This window comes from Cyprinodon tularosa, unplaced genomic scaffold, assembly GCF_016077235.1.
Source record: "Cyprinodon tularosa strain WSP-4 unplaced genomic scaffold, ASM1607723v1 ctg370, whole genome shotgun sequence".
NCBI classification, from domain to species: domain Eukaryota; kingdom Metazoa; phylum Chordata; class Actinopteri; order Cyprinodontiformes; family Cyprinodontidae; genus Cyprinodon; species Cyprinodon tularosa.
This window is the reverse complement of record NW_024039086.1, coordinates 253,086-269,863: the sequence shown is the minus strand read 5'-3', so window position 1 is coordinate 269,863 and position 16,778 is coordinate 253,086. Positions and strand designations below refer to the sequence as shown.

Genomic DNA, 16,778 nt, shown 5'->3' with positions numbered 1-16,778 from the left:
CTTCTTTTCTCTTTAAAATCTTGATATTTCTTGCTTTCCAACGTGCATCTTTTACACTGTTCACCATTATCCAGCAGTAGATTTCATTCCTTTCCCATGATCCCTTAAATAATCCATATGCAGTATTTTCATATGTTAAATGAAAAGGTCTCCAGCTGCTTTCCAGGGTCTATGGTGTCTTTCATTTCCAGCAACCTGTGGAGTGTTTATTCAGCCTGAACACGATGCTGGTTGAAACGACAAGCAGAACCAGGACACAAAGAGAGGAGGAGGTCTGCATCCAGATGCAGACGGCACAGCTGTTTAGAATAGAATAGAATAGAATAGAAAATCCCTTTATTGCCCCACAATGGGGAAATTACATTAATCAGCTCAGAAATATGTTTTTACATTCCATACTTTATTAATGACCATTTCCAGAAAGGTGCAGAATGCAGTATGTCATTCAGTTCCTTATGTTTACTCAGTATTCTGAACCTTTATCTCTTTAATCGGTGGCGGTTCTAGACCAAATGTACCACCATGGGGGCACATGAAACAAAAAAACAGGACAAGGGATTCAAATAAATTAAGACAGCTGAATGAAGGGAAATTTCCATTCAATTAGGTTGATTAATATGATCTCTTCCAACTGAAAATATTTATTTTTGGCTTGAAAATGTTCATTTGGATCATTGTTAAAATCAAAATCCTGTAGCTATATAAATATTTAAAAAAATCTAATAAAGCATTTTATTTGGGATATTTGGTCAATATACATTAATAATTTAGGAATTTAAGATATTTCTAACTTAATTTGAGTTAAAATTACAGTTTTGTTTAAAATAAAATCCGAATGAGAACTTAAAATTAAAAACAGATAAATTCAGCTGTAAAAATTAGAGTATGTGTTTGGAAAAAAAATAAACATTTAGCAGATTAAAACTGGGATCCTATGTCCATACTATCACTCACACTATCACCGTATTGCTTTTAAATCATTAATAAACTTTATTTTAAATAATTAGAATAAAAACTTTAAAGAAAAAAAGTGAAATAGATCCGAAGGACTAGTATTATGTTTTCAGTACAGCGGCACCGGCCCCCGTTGGCCCCCGTTTAGAATCGCCCATGTCTTTAATGGCGTTTATTCCCTTCTAAATTGAACTTTATTGATCTCACAATGGAGAAACTAACTGTTTGGAATTAAGTGGGCTGCCACTGTCCAGTGCCCATGGAGCAATGAGGGGTTAAGTTTGCTCAGAGGGCCAGAGTGGCAGTCTCTGGGAGTGGGTTTCGAACTCACAACCTCAGGATTCCAAGCCCTGTGCCCCAACCTTTCTTCCTTTCCCTCCTGATGAAAACACTGTAATCAATTATCTGGAAATGATGTTTTTGGGGATGTAATGGTTATAATGATCTACATCTAGGATGTGTTTCTGTTAAGTGGGGGATGATGTCTAAACGAATCTGTTGTGTTTAAATATTTCCTGCATCTAAAACAACAAAGAAGAATGAGTTTAGAAGCCAGATGTTCTGGCTCCAGTATTATCTGAGTGACGCCTCCTTTAAATCAGTTTTGCCGGGGTTCCTCTCAGGTTTAGCGTGGACTCAGCTGACCTTCACCGACCCGGCTCTCCACATTCATCCTTCCATTCCCTTTATGTTCCTTTCAGGACTGTATTCCCAGAAATAAAATCCCATCACCATCTGGAACATATTGGAACAGAACAGGGTTTCTCTCTCTGTCTCTCTCTCCTTTTATTTTTCTTCTCCAAATTTTGTTCTCGATTAGAAAGCAGACCACACCCATTCAGATCGAGTCACTTCTTTTGTCTTTACATTGAGTTTAGTGGTGGGTTATGGGGGATCTGATCTGTGACAGCTAATCCCTGCTTTTAGCCACCATGTGGCTCTGGCTCATGTTCCTCTGTCCTTCCCTGACCTGAGCCCTGAACACTCCCACCCATCAGTCCTGTAATCTGAAGCCCCACTTCCTGCTCCGCTCCTTCTAAGTGTTTTGTAGCGGTGCTGTTGTTGTGGCAGACTGTTACCCTCAGGCCTTTCCTAGAGAGAGCAGATGAGGAAAACATTGTGATGTGGAATCCTGATCAGTTATGCCTGAAAACTTCCCAAAGGTCTACCACAGCAAACCTCGCAGCAAAGAGCTGCTGCTAAGATGTCTGCAACCTTTTGAGGATAGCGAGCGTCAGTTTTCACACTTGAGCGGGCTGCAGCTCTTCAGCCTCTAGATGTTTATTAAGTGTGTATAAACAGAGGCAGTCCAGATGAATGGGGGCAGGTTTGTAATCCGCTACGTGAAGGAATTCCTCCTGGATTTGTTCACAGGAATAATATCCTCATTAGACAGAAGTTATTTTTTCCAAATTGATTAGTTTGAATTTTCTGATCTCCATTTCTTTCTAAGTGTCTGACCTGCCAGTAACTCCCAGCCAGTTAAGATTTCTCTTTTAAGCTGGGCGTAAACTCTACGATTATTTATTTATTTTTGCCCCTTTCGAGCCGATTCTCCAGTTGTGCGATAATTTTTCGATCAGGCCGATTTTCAGCCTGATGGTGCGTCCTGTAGTGAACAGGGCGTAACGAGGGGCGATCTGCCTCTAACGACCACCTCCCGATCAGGAATCTTAAAGGAATAGTACACCCAAAACACGATTAGCCTTCATTTTCTACTCACCCCCATGCTGAACAACACTCTGGAGTACTTTTTTGATATCTCAAATGCATCTGGAGATCTGGGAGGCTTCTTGCTGTCTGCTGACATTCAAATAATGGAGGTCTATGGTGACCGAGACAGAAAGGTCCATAAGTCCACAAAAAACATGTCAATATTCCTCCATACTGCTCGTCCAATGTATTCCAAGTGTCCTGAGTGGGTAGCATCCAGAATTTACTCGAAACAAAGTCATTTAGAATGTTTTTAGAGCATAAACGCTACGGAACACGACCCTACGGAAACCGCAGCAGACCAAACCAGATGAAAGTGCGCATTCAGCGTCTGCTCTGCCGATAATGCAAGCGTAGAAGAAGAAATGTGCTGTTTACCTGTGCAAAGAAAGAAACAACGAAAGAAAAATGTCTGAGGACTTCAGTGTTGAGGAAGAGCATGAGTTCTTTGCCGAGCTGAATGCGCACTTTCATCTGGTTTGGTCTGCCGGCTTCCGTAGCGTCGTGAACTCGCAGGCGCGCGCTTTCAGGAAATCCTATACACTACTGTTTAGGCTCTAAAAACATTCTAAATGACTTCGTTTCGAGTAAATTCTGGATGCTACCCACTCAGGACACTTGGAATACATTGGACGAGCAGTATGGAGGAATATTGACACGTTTTTTGTGGACTTTTATGGACCTTTCTGCCTCGGGCGCCATAGACCTCCATTACTTGAATGTCAGCAGACAGCAAGAAGCCTCCCAGATCTCCAGATGCATTTGAGATATCAAAAAAGTACTCCAGAGTGTTGTTCAGCATGGGGGTGAGTAGAAAATGAAGGCTAATCGTGTTTTGGGTGTACTATTCCTTTAATGCTAAGTCAGTTTTTTTTTTTTGTGACATTTTTTTGCGTTTCCGTTCACATTTCCAAATATATGCCACTTGTATGTGATCTCCTGTGTGAACCATGTCAGCATGATGTGTAAATGGTCGCAAGGAACCAAACTCAGCACGGTTAACTGATCCAAACTCGGCACGATCGGTTTTCAGAGGGTAGTGTAAAATAGTTGAACACAGATATTCCTACATTCCTCATGCGATACCTGGATTGGATATCAGCTCCGATGTTGACTGATTAGCTGTAATGGATATCTGTGCTATGTGTTTGTACATCAGAGATCCAATCCAGTGCACTTTACATGGAACTGTTATTTATTTCTATTAACGATATAGTACCTTTACATCTTTGACAGTTTGTTACCTTTTTTAAAAAAATGTTATGTCATTGGCTAAAGCCTTCACTCACATGTCGAGATATATGGTTCATGGATTCATTCAACAATTGGATCGGTATCGGATATCACCCGATATGTTCAGCCGAGGTTGGAAAACTGGATCGGAAAATTGGATCGGTTTATCTCTGACAAATGGTTTTATTTCCCAGACTGATGATGTTTCCTTCCTGCTTTACAAAAATCAAGAGAAATGTATTTCTTCTCCACAAACTCACATGGAATCCATGCAGAGAGGTTCATGACTGCGTACATGACGTACCAAAGTACCTCTCGTCAGAAAGGACTATTTATATTGAACTGTTTTAAATGTGACTCCAAGATTCATACATAGGAGAGAGCAGGCAGCAAAACAAGGACACATGGTATGGAGTGAACTTTGCTCCAATATTGTTGCAAAAAACATGTTTTTCAAATTCAAAAAAAAAAAAAAAAATTCAATTCAGAAATCAAACTTTGAAAAAACATAAAAGATATTTTGAGAGTAATATTGCTGTTTAATTAAAAGTTATACAAAAATCTTTACATGTTTTATATTTTCAAATTTATTTCAAATTTCGGTTTTTCAGATGTTTTTCCCAATTTTATTCTTTTTAAATTGTATCTCACAGATCATGTTGTCTTCACTTCAAGGCCAATACAAAGTCTCGCTCCTAACAGATTTAAAATGTTAGTGCTGCAGACCAATAGAAATGCATCTTCACCTGTCACCCCAGAGGAAGTCCCGCCCCCAGAAGTGAAGAGAAGGTGATCTGGAAAATGCTAATTGAAAGGAATGCAGTTTGTAAAGATTAACCGAAAGAATAAAGAAAGACAAATTTAAATATTAAATCTGTTCAATTAAATAAAAAAAAAAAGTTATAAGTAAATCTTTTTTTTTTTTTTTTTTTTTTGAAAAGGCAAAATGGGTGAAAAAGAAGCAAAACCTGTTTTGATTAAAATTTTTTTTTCAAAGTTTAATATTTGGACTGTATTTTTTTTACAATTTAAATATACAAGATTAGTAATGGAAGAAAGTTGACTCTATACTGTGGGTCCTTGTGTCACTGCCAGCTCTGTCCTATGGAGTCTGGGTGTCACATTTTAAAAGTTCAATATAAATCCTCCTTTCTGCTACTTTGAGACGCTGCATATTTGGTCATAAAATTTCTGCTTTGCAGTTACCTTCTCTGCGCAGTCGGCTTCAAACCTGTGGCAGTATGTGGAGGTCTTTACCTACTTGCCGAGAAACCTGACATACCTGCAGCAACACACCTGTGCCTGACCTTGAGTTAGCATTAGCAGACTTTAAACTGACCTGTCCAGAAGGAAACCTGCATCCTGTCTGTGGCGTCTTTCTCTCGTTAAACTAAAAAGCTTGGCGATGTTCTCCCTCATTTTGCTTCTTTCGTTTCCCTTGAATCTGACGTAACAAAGAGAAGAAGCCATTTCTCTACTCTATCAACTCTAATCGTACTGTGGATGTATTTTTTAAAAATATGATTCATTTTGATTAAAAGCTGTGAGCTTTAGCCTCTCTTTAATGGTCTATATCAGTGATTAGCATTGCTAACCAAACTTTAACCGCCCTTCTTCTGCATATATCTGCAGAATACCAATAGAAAGAGGATTATGATACTCTGAGATCTTCCTAAAGGCTTCCAACGTTTCCAGCACGTTCCATGACTGGCAGATTAAAAGCTTAGAGGGATGAAATGGGTTCTTTGCTCTGTTCTCACCTGCTTAGGTCTTGTTCTGCTTTACAGCCTTAATGAGCTGCAGACTCGCTTTACATCTGGTGGAAAATACATTTTTTTTCATTCAGGAGGCTTCTTTCACTTTTCTCCTTCCTCTGACTTGAGGCTCTGTGGTTAGGTAGTATTAACGGAGCGCTCACTGGTCAGATAAAGATCTGTTGCTTTTTTTCTTCTTTGTTTTAATCTCTATCAACCCAAAGCGTTACAGCTTAATAAGCCCCATTTCCACTACCCTTTTGAAACCGTGCTGAGGTCGGTCTGAGAACGGTAACCAAGATGCCTGCTGAATGTAAACGGTACACAGAACTGAACCGGACTTCGCCAGACACAACCAAACCGCTCTAACATGATACTAGTTCATCAGTAGGGATTGGCGCGGTTCAGTTCTGGCATGAGCGGACCGTGTCATCTCCTTAAGGCTGATTTATACTCACAAAGCAGGTAGTCTGCGAGTGTGCCGTAGTTAACGCAGATATGTCCCGCCCCTTTTCGCAGACACTCTGCTGCACCTCTCCAAAATTGTAGGTGACCGCAGACAGTACTGCAGACAGGAGGCCTCTGATTGGTCAGATCTACATACGCTCTACATTTTGTATATTTCCTGTTTGGTTCCTTACCGGCTTGTTTTGTTTGTACGACCGCCATTGTGGAAAACGACTGGTGAAGATGGACCAGCTAGAAGAGCGAGATGCACGAGAACGCTGGGACCCTTTTCCACCTGGATCCCCGCTCTTTTTGGCCCTCATGTCCCTCCATTGGCACATAAACTTGCCACCACTTCCTCACCGCCTCGGCCGTATCTAGACCCACAGCTAGTTCATGATTGTCCGTCTTGCATTGTGGCGTGGAATAACTCAGCGCAGACCACGCTTTGTAAATCTAAAATATCTGCGACAAGCTCACTGCGACACACTACTGCGGGAGGATAACCAGCCATTTACAGTCAGCCTCCGTTATCATGACATTTCAGACATTAATAAAAATCCTAGCTTCCCTACCGTGCCACATGAAATCCAGTGATGATTCTGTTTAGCAGTGTGATGAACCTCAACGTCTGTTGTTGTTTCCTGCATCTTTAAGCCCTGATTAGTCTATTGTTTGTCGTATCAACTTCCCTAAAGCCGACTCTGTCAAGTAAATTCACCAAAGGCTGCCTTCTTCACCTGTCTCTCCACAAACTTCCTGAATGTTATGGGCGCCACCGTGTTGATTTGCTTGTTTACATCTAGAGCGTAGTAATACCGTAGATCGTCACTAGGAGGCGAGGAACCGTGCTAGCATGGTGCGCAAACGGTCGCAAGGAATAAAGCTCGGCACGGTTAACTGATCCATGCTCGGCAGAGATCAGAGAGGGGTGGAAATGTGTTTTCTGATTCCATCTGGAAGGGCAGCGTTCTCTGAAAGACTCTGGATGACCTCTGGATGACCCTCAGAGGGAGGATCTTCTGAAGACCTGGAATGGTGACGCCTGAAAACTGGATCCTGCTTGTTTACTAAACTTCATAATAACTGAGGCTGGATTTATTACTGTTGATCAAACTGATAATCAAGCTGCCAGTTTTCCTTATTTTTCCAGGTCCCTTGTTTTAATGCTGCTCCTGTGTACCTTTCTTACCTCCTTTTTGTTTACTTAGGTTGAGTTTCACCCATCCTACTTCCTGCCTTTGTTTAGTTCACAGCAGATAGTAATATGGATCTGGTAACGTTCTGCTTTAAAAGGTGGGCGTCCCTCCGCTGTTCACACACGTCTGAGTAAATCCCTGAAACATTGGGAAGGAGACTTTCTCTGCAGCATCAGGTCTGATTACTGATGGGAAAAGCCTTTAACTCCAAGCAAACACCCGGCCTGCGGTGATGTGTGAGACACAGAGCAAATTTATTAGAAATCATTGAGTATTTCATTCTCTAAAAGCACAAATCACATTTACAGATCTGATGCTTTAGGCCTGATGGTGCTGAGATGTTTTCAGCTGAGGAGTTTCATGTAATGATGCCGATAAAATACTCCTTAGAAATTAAAACCTTTCTAACAAATCATCAAAATGTTTTGGGATCTCTTCACTAAACAGACGCATCACAGGAGATTCGTATCAAAGGTCGTGTCGACGTTTGAATACTTATAGAAAAAACAAAGCCATAGATGAAGCTGTGAACATCCTGGTGTGTGTGAGCGTTCAGGAGCTGCTGCTGCTGCTGCGGCTCATTAAATCAGATTGATGGTTCCTCTGCAGGTACTTCAGCTTGCCTCGGTGGGGATGCTGCTGCAGGCCTCTCTTGTTCTGGTGCCTTTTGTTCTGTAGAGTCAGGTGGGACAGGTGACGATAACCGCTGTAACACCTGCATTCAGATACTTTAGCTTCTCTGTTATGCAGCTGGTGGATAAATTTGTTAAAAACAAGGAACCTCTAATGCTACGTTCAAACCACATGTGTCATTAAAAATCATTAAATAATTGTTTTCAATTAAGGCCTTAATTGGAATTAAAACTCAAATTAAATGTGCTTACCGTGGTGTTTAAAATGCTTTTTTTTTTGTTAAAAAAGGTAATAAGAACAATTTTGTCAGATATATTATATATAAGATATAACTGGTTCCACATGTTTGTGGTGAACTGCTTCCGGTTGACCCTAAAGCCGAATGTTCGTAAAAAGAAGTTCAAGGTGGAGAAAAGGCTAGAGAATGGGGGGAAAATGCAAATTTCAACAAAAGTGGCTGGAAAACAAGTTTTTTTTAAATCTCTTTTATTGATTATGAACTATTAGTTATCTATTTCACGTAACCTTTGATCACTAGCCAATACCTTAACTTCTGTGTACTAGAACAAGATCCAAATGTGCAAGAGTCTAATTACATTTTCATTGAGCAGTAGGAGACGAGGTATGGGTGCAGCACCTTCCACCGGGGGTGTATCCAGACAACGGCTACTATTACCCCATTTACACTACCCTTCAAAACCGTGCCGAGACCGGTCCGAACTCAGTAACTGAGATAACTTATGGTGTGTAAATGGAAAGCAAACTGAACCCACCAGTTCCAGAGGTGGGCTCGGCTCGGTTTTTCCCTGCCTCGGTTCCCTGATAACGAGATCGATGTGCAGAACGCATCATCTCCGACTGGCTGCACATCCCGATTCCCACTCCATTCCAGTAGTTGGCGGTAATGCCCCTCTGGAAGTTGCTTACCAACCAACACAAAACAGAAGAAGAACAACTATAAACAGCCACGAAAGGTTGCCGTCTTCGCCTGACCCTCCTCAAACACCGAAGTACAGCAATAACAATCAACTATAACAATCAACTATAACTTTCTGAATGTGATGGGCGCAGCTGTTTTGATTTGCTTGATTCCCTCCTTCTCAGTCTTCTTCTTCTTGTGTTTTATGGCGGTTGGCAAACAACTTTTGGTGCATTACCGCCACCAACTGCTTGATTTCCTCCGTCAGTACTGACAGTAATACCGCAGATCGTCACTAGGAGACGTGGAACCGAGATAGCGTGATGTGTAAACGGTCGTCAGATCCGAATCCGAGCTCGGCCTAGTAACTGATCCGGTCTCGGCATGGATCGGTTTTTCAAGGGTAGTGTAAATGGGGTATATGTGACTAAGATGTTGCATTTAATTGTAACAGCCGTTGCTCCATGGCTGTAGAAAGCAATATGAGCTTGGGAAAAGGTACTTATATGCAGGAAACCTACAGAAAACAAGTCAGACAGATAAATTTTCTGGAACACAAGCGGCCCCTTTGTCATTTTATTAGCACAATGTAAAAAGTTTTAGATGAAAGAATGCAGAATGAAGGAATACACTTGCGGGGGGTGGTCCGGTCCGTGTGCGGGGTGGGGGGCCGGACTTGAAGCAGGAAAGAGATGGGTTGGTGTGGCGGTGTCGCCGCTCCCCTCCCCTCACATCCGGATTTTAGGTTCACTTATGGGGTCATCCGATAGTCCCGGGACCGACCACCGGTGTCACCGGGTTTTTGGTCCTGGTATTATTGGATGTGAGTGTTATGTGTGAATGTGTGTCTGCGTTGTTATTTTCTTTATTTATTATTATTATTATTTTATTCAATTTTTTTTTTTTTTTTTTTTTTTTTTTTTTTTTTTCCTGTGGTACGAGTGGGGGCACTAGGGAGGGAAGGCATGATTGAGATGGTGTGTTTTTTTTTTTTTTTTTTTTCTTTCCCAGGTTGGGGTCTCAACCGCACCCTCTCCCAAATACATCTCAAGTCTCCGCTAAGTGCGGAGCCCATTCCCCCCGTCCTGCTCTCCCTCCGCTGGCTGGCGTCGGGGCTCACCGGTGCACTGTTGGAGCTGGGGGTGGATGCCCGGGGGACTGCTGGCTCATTCCTGGCGGCCTCTCCACTGGCCCCGGCCGGCCGGGGCTTTGCTGGGGCTCCTGTCTGGGGGTGGGGTGCCCTTGGGGCCTCGGATCCCTGGGGCCTGGGACTGGATCCGCTTCGGGGTGGGGCTGGGTGTTGTTCGGGGATTTTCGGGGTCGGTGCCGGTGCCTTCGCTACGATGCCGGTTCCTGGGCGGTGTTTCTTTCCTATGCCGGTTCTGTGGTATCGGTTCGGGGAGGGGGGGAGCTGCGCGGCATGGTGGGGTGCGGGTCTTGGGTCCTGTTTTGGGCTCCGGTTTTTCCGCTCGCACTTCTCCTCTTGCCTATTTATTTTAATTGTAATTATTAATTAATTTATTTATTTACCTATTTATTTGTTATTTTTTTTTTTTTTTTTTTTTTTTTCTCTTCCTCGGTGGGGGGGAGCGGTTGCGGGCGGGTCGGTGTCTGGTGTCCGCTGTCGCATTGTGGGGGCCCCTTTTTTTTTTTTTTTTTTTTTTTTTTTTTTCTTCTCTTTTTTTCTTTGGGGGGTTTGGCATGTCTGTTTTCTCGGGGGGCAGGCGGGCCTGCTGGGTGGGGGTCCTGCTGGCGGCGCGCCGCTGGTGTGTGGGGGTCCGGGCGGCTCCGGCGGGGGTAGTGTTGGGGGGCCGGTCTGGGCGGGCTGGCTGCGCTGGCTGGGTATTCGGGTGGGTTTTCCCTCCTGGAGGCATGGCGGGGCTGCTCTGTTCCCACTGATCGCGGCGGGTGGGGCTGCGGGGCGGGTGTGGGCCTGGGGTGGCTATGACCGGCGCGTGGTGGGGGGCCGGGGCGGCGGAGCTGCTCTGGCCGCGTGTCGGGGCCTGGTGCGGGCTGCGGGGGGGGGTGGCGGACGTGGCTGGGCTGCTTTGGCATCGTCCGGTGGGGGGGCGGCGCGGTTCGCTCCGCTCTGGCTTTGTGCTGCCCCTCGGGCTGCTGGGGGGGGTGGTTGCGCCGGCTGCGGTCTGCTCCTCTTGCGGTTTTGCGCCGGGCGGCTTTTCTGCTCTCGGGCTGATTCTGTGCGCGGTGTGTTTCGTTGCGCGCTGTTGGCATCGGTCTTGGTGGGGTGGGGCGGCGCTTTTGGCCGGGGGGGCGTTTGGGGGAGGGTCCCGCGGCGCTCGTGGCCGGTTCGCGGCGGATGCGCATGGGCCCCGGCCGGGGGCGGGGCCGTCTTAGTGTTTTCCTGGGTGGTGCGGTCGCGGTGGGTGTTGCGGCCGGTCGCCGGGGCTTGGTGCGGGGGGGCGGGGCGTGTTTCGGTGCTCTGTGGGGCTGGGGCGTTTCGGTCGGCGCCGTGGGGGGGCTGGTGTTCGGCGCCCGGCCCTACTTCGGGGTGGCCGGCTGCCGGCGGGGCCCGCGGACTCGTCCCCGCGGCTCCCCGGGGCGCCGGCATGGCGGTGGCTGGGGGGCTTCCTCGTGGCTGTCTCTCCTCCTGCCTTGGTGGGGTCTGATTTCCGGGGCTGGCCCCGCCTTGGTGCCTTCGCTTCTGGGGTCCCCTTGGGCGCCTGGGGCTTTGGGTCTCCCGGCGCTGGACTCAGTGCTCTGGGGGGTGTGCCTCTCCGGCTCTCCACAACCACTATTGAGCATTTTTTTCTATGGTTAAAACTTTACATGCACAAGTTCACCCTCACAAACAACTACAGGTGCTAGGCTTCAGGTACTTAGAGATTCACTTCCAAACAGAAACCCCACATTCATATCTTCAGGTAACACAGAGTACATGTCAGACTTAATAATATTACTTTAGTGATAGTTTCAAGGTGTTTGCTTTATTGTATATCTCGTACCATGTTTTTTGGTTGTGCTGTTCTTTTTTCTTTTTTTTTTTTTTTCTCCATCTCATTACAGGTGTTGAAGCAGACTGAAAATGTTTTGTCATTGTCTCCTTCCTATCTCCTCTTTCTTTCATCTTTTGTCCTGTTTTTTTCTTTTTCTTTTTTCTTCTTCTTCTTCTTCTGTTTTTCTGCTCTACTTACATTGCAGTGTCCATATGAACTGTAAAACTCCCTGCATAATTATAATAAAGCAATTTATATACATGAAACAAGTGGAGCGGTATGACAATTGCGATACCGCTACACTTGTGAAAGTAAAATCTGTTGGGCTCCTTTTGACATCAAGACAATTATTCTTATTGCCACCTTGCCAGACAGGACACTGTAAAAAAAAAAAAAAAAAAAAAAAAAAAAAAAAAAAAAAAAAAAAAAAAAAAAGAATGCATGGCGATTGATTAAAAAATAAAAGTGAAGTAGGCTACATTTATGGGTTATATTCTAAAAAAACAAACAAACTACGAAACGGGTTTGGTTAGAGACAAGAGGGAATATAAAGGGAAAAGTTGGATTGCTACAGCTGGATTCAAACCTGTACTGAAGCAAGATTTGCATGACATGCGTTCGCTCTATCCACTGTGCCACTTCTTAGCATAACTGTTGCAACTAATAGATGCAAAGCACAAAACATTAGTAGATGGAAAAACGTTTTTACATGAAAAAGGACATGGAAACGGATTGAAAATTACATCAAAGTGCATGTAGGGGTTATATTCCTAAAATGAAGGCTTTGTCAAATGACAATGCAGTGAACTTTGGTAACACTGACACACAGCAGATCTGTGCTGAACTTTCGGAAAAACGGGCGCTTTTAGCTTGGGAATTTCAATCTTAATGCGATAATTAGATGCGAATAGAGGCACTCTTGGCTTGCCATATTGCTCAGGTGCATCAAGATGCGCTGCTCCTGCTGTTCTAGACGCGCTCCAGGACCTTTTGCTGCGCCTCGATGCACGTCAAACATTGACTTTGTCAGGTGTGAATGTGGCCTTAGCTCTAAAGAATGAACCCAGCAATAGCAGATCAATAATGAACCTTTAAAAGAATAAAATGTTAGATTTTTTTAATGGAAACTGAAAATGTTTCATCTGGATTCATTGATCTCAATAAAAATCGCTGTTTCTATGTTGGGCATTGTTAGCCCAAAGTGGCTCTTTTAGCGTGTGACAGGAAATGACACCACCACACATCCCTTTGACAAATTATTTAGAAATCTTCTGCATTTATTGATTTTTAGTTTTTCTAGCTGCAGCTTCTCAATAATGCCTCATTTACTCCAACCTTTTCCCTTTTATCACTGTAAAGTGATGCTATGGATGCTTTTTTCGTGATGCTCTCCTGTCAGATCAGGACAGCCAATCAGGAGCTGTTTTTGTGGGAGCAACTTTGTCGCATCAATGTGACTCACCCAAAAAACACTAGTTATATTTTTAAACTGTATAAATTGGCTCCATGGGACGCTTTGGTTTTAATCTTAGGATTTTTTTTTTTATATTTTCATGTTTGATGTGGCTGAGGAAGATGAAACCAGATGAAACTGAACCTTGGAGCGCTTTGGATTCAAACCACATGACAATTTATCATCCAGCTGAATTTGTTGCCCTGAGCGGCCTTGGAACCCATGGAAAAATAAAACAAGACAACTGAATTTCAGCAAAAAGCTCCAATCCAGCATCAGTGAGGCTAACCGCTAAAAGAGATCAGTACTTGTGGTTTTATAAAATCAAAGGACTTCCTGTTCTAATTGATCTGCAGGCTGGATGATTCAGGGTGGGTACAGCGTCTTATCGCCATGGAGAGGAGCAGATAACAGGAAGTGTGTTTTGATTTAATCTGGTGGAAGCGGCAGCATTCAGTGTGGCGTGCTGGTTCCCAGTGAGGCCTCTGTTAGCAGGTTGTTCCTGCCATGTTGGCACGTGGTGCTGGGTCATGTCAGGTCCCTTCTGCATCACGGCTCTTTAAAGAGAAGGCCCCCCTCACCCCGGGGCCATTGTTAGTGCTTTAGAAGAGTTCTGCAGAGGTCTGTGGCCGACTGGAACCTCCATTGAAAGTGAATGAGAGCGTAAGGAGCTCTGCTGTTTAACATTGATGTGATGCAGTTCATTGCCTGTGGTGCAAACATATCTGAACTGCATTCAGAGAGACTGCTGTGAAAACACACAAATGAGGGAGGGTTTATCCCTTAAACAGTTCTCACTTTGAGTGATGCCCGTCTGAGGATCTTTCAGGGATGTTTTTCTCTCCAGTGAGGTGATAAAATGTTCCTTTTATGTGCGAGCTTTCTCTCTATGCCTCAGGAAAGCGTGCATCTCTTCCTTCAAATTAAAACTATATTGTTGTTTGTCAGGCTGTGATCCGCTAATGCTGCAGCCGTCCCTTTGCTCTGGTTGTCTGCGTTTGTGTGACGAAGGGAGGGGAAGGGAGTTGCTGTAGAGAAGAGCAGACATACATTCAGGGGCTGCTCAACCAACGCAGCAACAGATATGTGCTGGAGAGCGAGACGCCCTGTGAATATCAAATTTGGAGGTGCAGAGGAAAGGAGGGCAGGCGGTGCTGGTAGAATCTCAGTCAGTTCAATTCAGTTTATTTCGATAGCGCCAATTCACAACACAAGGCACTTTCCAGTTCACCAGATCATCCAGTCAGATTGATTCAAAGTTTTCTATCTAAGGAAAACCAGCTGATTGCGTCGACTCATTGACTGGAAGGCAATCCCTCACACTAAGCATGCTTGTAGCGACAGTGGAGAGGAAAAACTCCCTTTTAACAGGAAGGAACCTCCAGCAGAACCAGGCTCAGTGTGAGCGGCCATCTGCTGAGGCCGACTGGGGTTCAAGGAGACAGAAGCAGAGATACAAAAAGAAGCATAGATACAAAAGGCAACTGTCAACCTGCTCCACAGGCGGCCCCGTCCAGGAAACACACAGCAAGGCTCACGAGCCAGCTCCCATGTCAGATGATGAAGAGAGCACATCCAGCCAGTCACAGTCAGAGAAACAGGACTACACTGAAAAACAGGCTGATCTCCAACATCTATAAACAAAGGTGTTGATGGCAGCAGCACAGCTGATATTTCTCTCCAGGATGGAGTCACAGCCAAACAGGAACAGACCAGATGAAGCTACTATGAGAAAAAGCAGAGAGAGCAGAACGTTAGAGATTGAACTAACAGATTCTGCAGAGTGGGAGAATAGAGATAGAATGAAGCAGAATGATGAAAAAGGGGTCCCTATGTCCTCCAGCAGTCTAAGCCTATAGCAGCATAACTATAGAGATAGCTCAGGATAATCTGAGCAACTCTAACTATAAGTTTTATCAGTCGTCTGCTCTGTGTTTTCAGGAGTCAGTCTGTGGATTCAGACTAACTGTAACACATGGCATCACCCAGCTCTATTAGCTCTAACGGTGGTATCAGATCCTCAGCTGTGTGTGTGTGCTCTCTGATACGTGTAGACTGGTTAACCTCGTACAGTATGTGCAGCTTGCTGGGTCTCATGACCAGGGACAGAAGTGTGACTGGACAGCTGCAGGCACCTGAAGGATTCCCTCTGTTCTGACCACAGCCGGCCTCGTGTTCCCTGACGTTCTGTCCCAGACTGAGCATGGGGCTTTATCGCAGTCCCACAGGGCGCTGACCTAGAAGAAAAATACCACGCTTCCGTGTTTCCACTAACATTTAATGCGCAGATGTGCAACATGATCCATTTCACATAAGCAGAAGTTACTATTTTGAATTTAAACAATTCTGATTCTTTTAAAGGAAAGCCCGGTCATCAAGGAATAATCAGTGGATCATGATCTATATCTAAAACTAATACGTTTGCAGTAATTTTATGAATTTAGAGTTAATCAGTAAAAAAATAAAGATAATATTTTTCGGTACATAATATTTGTGGCCATTTTTGCCCAAATATAGTAACCCCTCCCTCCTGCCATCTTCCAGCAGTGACGTCACGGTGCTGTAAGCCTAGCGCCATTCTCCCCGCTTTACAAGCAAAATCAATGGGAACTACTAGACACATCTGCAATCAACAACAATTATTGAAGATTTCCAGAGGACTTCACCATTGAAATTCACCAGAGCTATAGTGAAACTGACAATGCCCACGTGCATTGCAGCTGGATGCTGGAATACATCGGGGAAAAGTGAGAAAAAACAGAGAAAAAACCCGTAATATGTAGCCAACATTTGGAGAAGAATGTTTTCAAGATGACTTGGATAATAGCGCGTTGTGACAAACACCAGATACAGCACTGGGACTTGATCAACAGCCGATACCGCACCGTGACGTCACAAACCAGTAGGTGGCAGTAGTGTTCTTTGACAAACATGGACTTTCAAAAGTTTGAATTCTGAATATGACTGTACTTTTCCTTTAAGAGGAAGGATTATAAAGTTTCCCTGTTTTCAGGTCACATTTCTATCCCACCGAGCTCTATAAGTATATTTTTCCTCATAAAAAGGAGTACACATGAACTTAAAGATGATTTTAGATGAAAAATAGCAGGTTATGACTCTTTTAATTAGTCAGGCTGTCATTCAGAGCTAACTGAGCAGTCGGATGGTCGACGTTTTCGTCCATTAATTCTGACTGGATGTTGGTGCTGAGATGGTTTTATCTGGATACGGAGGCACAGACACCGTTGATGGTCTGTTTAGGACTGTGAAGCTAATACTGAAACGCTAGCATGTGTGATCCAGCTAGCATGTGATGAAGAAGGTCTATTGAGCAATTCATGGTGGTATGGTGGTGATTTTATTGCTAATGCGATTAATTGTCCATCTCTATATAGAAACATTGATTATTTTTAAAACCCTCCTTCCAAACACACTGATAAGCCAGTGGCATGCTGCTGGCACTGTCAGCGGCCTCTTAATGTGACATTTTCTGTGGGATCTCATTAAAATATCTTTAAA

At 44.1% G+C, this 16,778-nt stretch overlaps 1 protein-coding gene across 1 annotated transcript in view; it reads left to right on the top strand.

Annotated features, from left to right (window-relative positions):
* Positions 1–16,778, top strand: part of rev3l (REV3 like, DNA directed polymerase zeta catalytic subunit) — a 94,795-nt gene that overhangs the window by 1,163 nt on the left and 76,854 nt on the right. The window lies entirely within an intron of this gene.